Consider the following 5,993-nt stretch of genomic DNA (forward strand, 5'->3'; position numbering starts at 1 on the left):
AAAATCAATATGTTCCTGGGTGCAAGTAATCGCTAGTTATTGAGCGGAAACTATTTTTCAATTTCTTCGTCACCACCAACATATCGTTTTTCACCTGAAGGTTACCGCGTCCTTGACCTTTGACCTATTGATCTCAAAATCAATAGAGGTCATGTTCTGGTAATGACCAACTTACCCACCAAGTATAACGTTCCTGAACCCAAATAATCTTCCGTAATTGAGCGTTTACCGTTTTATTCACCTCAAGGTTTCCACCACCTTGACCTTTGGCCTGTTCTAAAAATCAAGAGGGGACATCTATTGGTGGACATTACCAAATGGCAAACTGAGTATGAAGTTACTGGATCTAAGCGTTCTCGAGTTATTTAGCGGAAAAGTGTGACGTACGGACTAATTGATGGCGGACAGGGCAAAAACAATATTCATTGGGGAGGCATAATTAAACAATAAAAGTCATGCTCACTGTCTAAAAGATTGGTCATTAATCAGATTGACATAAAGTAGCAATTTATTGTAACGGGATTTTAGTTTGCACAGTGTAGTGGGCAAATCTTAGAGTTTGCCCTACTTCGTTCGCCGATGAAATCGATGTATTACGTTTCAAAAGTTCAAAAATAATTTCTCATTCAATGCACAGACGCAATGATCTGGCGAAAATAAGTCAGTATTTATTTTCATTGATGCGGTCTTCATAATCGTATTCAATATAAAAGGAACAAGGGACAAAATATGTCTAACTGTAAATTTCTAATCGTTCATAATTTGAAATTATGGAACATATCAGTGCACTGCGCTGGCTTGTGATTTATTTCATAAAATTAAAAATATGAACGATATTAACTAGTACATGCCCTGGGTGTAATCGGAACAAAGTAGGTTAACTGCACTCTACAAACAGAAGGTCATATCACCAACCAGTAAGATTGCTGTTCGCTAGTTTTCATCTTTGTTCAGGTCAACTATAAACTTAAAAATTAAGTTGGTTTCCTAAGTAAAAACGTGGCTTTATATCATTTGCACGCTTACAACCCTTGCCATTTTGTCTGGGCACATGCAAACGTCTTTTGTGCAAGAAACTTACAAATAGTTATCCAAAAGGGAGAAACAACCATGGTCAGATTATTTTGGTATGCAAACCCAGACAAAAATAGGGCATGCACAAAAATTACGGTATGTTTCGAAGCCAGATTTATTATGGTAATTGCAAAAAAGCAAAACACTGAAATAATGCATTTTTCAAATGTTAAATAAATTATGAACAAGAGCGCAGCAGAGCAAACTCCACAATAATACAAGCCTTAGTTTGGCCTCCCTAGAAATATTGTATGACCTCATGTTAACCAAGTTTTACGAACATCGTATTTGAACATCTTGAACAAAGTTATGAGTTATGGATAGGGATAAGTTTTTAGAAACTAAAAACAACGGCAAGGCTATGACATATTGCTTCGAAAATAAGACAAGCTGGAACTGTCATCGCCACATTATTTTTCAAAATCTCCAACCTTCAGGAAAGTCACATATCAGGCCAAGGTCACATAAGCATGTGATTACAACCATGGAAGAAGTCAATATGGTCTTTCAACAATCAACAGACTTAAGTCGGAGAACGATCATTCTCGGGTTCCATGTCAATTAAGGGCGCACCATGTGGCACGAACAATGAAATTATCTGTTTGCTAAGTTAAACCTCAGCAAGGAGATGTATACGAAATATTTTTTTAGTTTTACGAAAGGTCGGCTTTGAGAATAACGAATACTTTCATCAAAAGTACAAAGTTAAGGTTTTAATATCCTGATTGACAAAATACATCAATTATTATAAAACATAAGATTGAATTAAGTAAGGACAATTACAAAAAGAAAGAAAATTGATTTGTCTTCCAAACAAGATAAACCAAATGTAATTCATACTGAAGTTTGCCGGGTATGGGATAAACCTCCCCGCAACATTTAGTTTTATTGTGGACTCGGTATAATACTTGCTGTTCCAAAGAGATATTGAAGTTGGAGTCAAAATGTGAGTTGAATTTTAAAATCAATAAATTTATCAAATTTTCTAGCATCTTTTATATATTTAGAATAAAAATCATTTCCAGCATTATATGAATACATGTATTTTCATGGTTGCCTCATAATATCAGGACTACATAGAACAACTTTGATTTTATCTTTTTTCTACATTTTTTATTAACATGACGGCAGTCCTGTATCTTACACTGATATGGGTACAGACACAATTGATGCGTTTGCTCTTAGCAACAGGAGCCCAGTGCCCAAACGGCATCCAATGGCAACCAGACAACATGTTCAAGAGAAACGACCTTTGTTGCAACACATGTAAATGTAACAAGGAAATTCAAGAGTATCCCGTTAAAGGCGAGGAATTCAACAAATGCTGCACATGTAACTCTTTCACCTCTTCGGAGGGTGGGGAAGTGAATCTTTGCATTGAATACATCTCAGTCAGTGGAAAATCTCTTGTTATCGACGAAAATGAATCTGATGAAAATAGTATTTACATGATAAAGCACCAAAATGGGGAAATGACGGAAATACCAAGTAATTTTTGTGACTGGGATCTGGATTCAAGACTTCATGAAATGTTAAGTGCGTACATGTTGAAAATACAATACTACTGGCCGAGAATTGTCTGTAGAATTCATAGCTGTTATTATCGGAGTACTTAGCCTTGCAGTTGCTTTGGTTTACAAGTTCTGGTACGAGATCTACATTTTGTGGAAAAGATTGAAACAGAAGAACATTGACAAGCACCATCCAGAATCCACATACGATGTAGCAATCACCTTCAAATAAGAAGATGCTGAGTTACGGAAATGGGTGGTAAATGTGTTGGTCAGAGGCTTGGCGAAACTCGGATACAAAGTATTCCTACCATTTCGCGATGAACCATTTGGCAATGAAAGGGATGGTGAAATTATAAAAACATTTTGTGAAACTCGAGCTTTCTTGCTTATTCTTTCGGAAAGTTATATGCACGAGTCCGAAGACAATGACGCAGGCAGATCTTGGACGGAAAACGAATGGAAATATGCTTGGCATCAGTTTAAATCTGATCACAGGAAAAACATTGTGCTCTTGAACTATGACTATATATCATCATTTGATGTCAGCCATCGGCAAATTGCGGCTTTCTTAAGGTTTGTGTGTGTTGTACAGTTTGGCAATCACGGCAATAAACCTAATTTCTGAAGTAACGTCAAAAATCGGTCCACCTGGTGTCTATCTTCCTCACAAAGCGTTGCAGGCCGAAAGCCATTCAACGCTTAAAGCGCTTTGATTGAGACTAGGGGTAGACTAAACAAATCTCCTCCGATTTTGTTATGCAAACGGCGGTTTTGAGACTAGAGATTGTCCTCTGATTTAAAAATAAATGCAATAAAGACATTTATGTAACTAAGGGAAGCCACTCTGTAAAATATTTTAAATGGCGTTATTGCAATATAAGGAAATTCACTCTGATAAATATTGAAAATGGCGTCTTTGAAACTAAGGGAAATACTCTTGATTTTTATTGCAGACGGCATTTTTTAAACTAAGTAAAGTTACTCTGAATAAAGAATTGCAAATTGCGAATTTGAAACTTAAAGAAATGTACTTTGAAATGTAATAAACGGCGTTTTGGAAACTAAGGGTGGTAACTCTGTATCAATATTATAGAGTGCGTTTTTTGAATTTGGGACAATTACTCTGTATAAAATGCAAAAGACGTAATTGAAGTACTCTGATTGTATTTAATTGCATGCGGCGTTTTTGAAACTAAGGAAAGTGACTTTGCATAAGATAAATCAAATGTCGTTTTTGAAACTAAGGGAAAGTACTCTGAAGTTTTTTTTATTGCAAAAGGAGGTTTTGTAACTAAGGGAAGTTACTATGTATAAAATATTGCAATTTCGAAACTAAGAAAAGTAACACCGCATTAAAAATTTAATATGTCCTTTTTAAAACTAAGCGAAATAAATCTGTAAAATATTGCAAATGTCATTTTTATTTTGTAAACAATAACAATGGATATTTTAGTGTTTGTATTAGCTATACTAGCGGAAAATAAAATATGTGCATGCAAAAATATAAGTTATTTAACTATGACTTGTTACTGGATCTCATTCATGTCTCTTAATCACCACCTTCTTTTAATAAAAATACTTAAAAAGTCACTGGAGGTAATTTGTGCTCCTTGAATACACTATCTCAGTGAGAAGGCATCAATTAAATTAACGGTCCTCATGTTTCTTTTGTACAGTTAAAGTAAAAAAAAATTATAAAGTTATGGAGAGAAAAAATATATAGAAATAATAAATGGCAATAAATCTAAAAATACTATACCAAAATAATGTTTCTTTTGCACAGCACTTCTCCCCAACACAGTCAATATGATAAAAAAACATTTGAAGTTAAGAGGAAAAGTATACTTGTCATGATGTCCCAGGACAGACGGCCGGATGGACGGACTTACGGCCGGCTGAACGGAACAAGGTGATTCCTATATATTAGTTTTAGAAATGAAAATTTCAGAATTGAGCCTGAATTTTATTTGACCAGATTCAAAAAGGTTCGTGCTCATGAGGTTAAACCATCATTAATAATTCATATTTTTAATGTTATTTTAGAACATGTATGTTTTCATAAACATAAACAAGTATGTTCATTATATTGCAATTATAATTCCTTTTCCAAACTTCTCTAACAATCTACACTTTCTTGTTTTGGTGTGAATTGTTCAATTTCCTTATTTTAAACGTTGTAAGACATTTAAAGGAACATATTTTCAGGCTTATGAAAAACTATGTTTCGGTTTCTAAAAAGAAGTTTAAGCAAGTAATTTAAGGAAATGAAATACTCAAACCTGTTCCGTCGTTTAAAAAACTAGGGCCAGATTAAACAAGAGCGTCACGCAGTGGGCGCCAAGTGTCCCCTACCGGTTAAAAGCCTTGTGAAAAGGATGAGCCTGTCTCAAGAGAATCTCCATGAAAACTTTCACAAATCCTACCAATAAATCAAAGTTGTTTAAGTCACCCCAGCCCATGAGTTAGTGAACTAATGGCATTTACAGTATACTTTATCCATCAAAATGCAACAGCTTTAGCCGTAAACCCTACCAGATCATCCATGTCTACTTTTGAGGTATTGCCCTCTATCCACATCCTGAGTTTCATTAACCTAGCTTGAATACTTTTTTAGTTTTTCCAGGACCAAATTATGTTATATTTAGAATGTCAAGGGCAATAACTTTGCATCATCTTGTCTGATAAAAAAACAATCAATGGCATAATCCTCATATTGCCCTTTTCCACATACTAAGTTTCATTAACCTAGCTTGGATACTTTTTTAGTTATCCCAGGACCAAGAATTTGTTTTGTCATTTATTTTTATTAGGTCAAGGCCATAACTCTGCATAACTTTGTCTGACGAAAAAAAAACTAATATGCATTATTTCATCATATTGCCCTCTTTCCACAAACTAAGTTTCATTAACCTAGCTTGAATACTTTTTTAGTTTTCCCAAGACCAAAATTTTTTTCTGATCAACGGCTATATTTTTAATAAGTCAAGGGCCATAACTCTGCAAAACTTTGTCTGACAAAAAACAAACTTATGTGCATAATCTCCATTTTACCCTCCATCCACATAATAAGTTTCATGAACCTAGCTTTTATAATTTTTGAGTTATCACAGGATCAAACTGGCTATATTTTTAATAAGTCAAGGGCCATAACTCTGCGTTACTTTGTCTGATGAAAAAATAAGCTAATGTACATAATCTCATCATATTGCCCTCTTTCCAAATACTTAGTTTCATTCACCTATCCTTGAAACTTTTTGAGTTATCGCAGGACTGAGATTTTTGTGGACGGACGGACACACGGTAAACCTTCCGACCTTAAGTCCCCTTCAGTGAAACCGGTAGCCGTAGGGGACTAAAAAGTTACTGTAAAGCTATGGACAAGCTAAAGAAAAGCATTATTTATCA

Source organism: Mya arenaria, chromosome 3 (genome assembly GCF_026914265.1).
Source record: "Mya arenaria isolate MELC-2E11 chromosome 3, ASM2691426v1".
Classification (NCBI taxonomy): Eukaryota; Metazoa; Mollusca; class Bivalvia; order Myida; family Myidae; genus Mya; species Mya arenaria.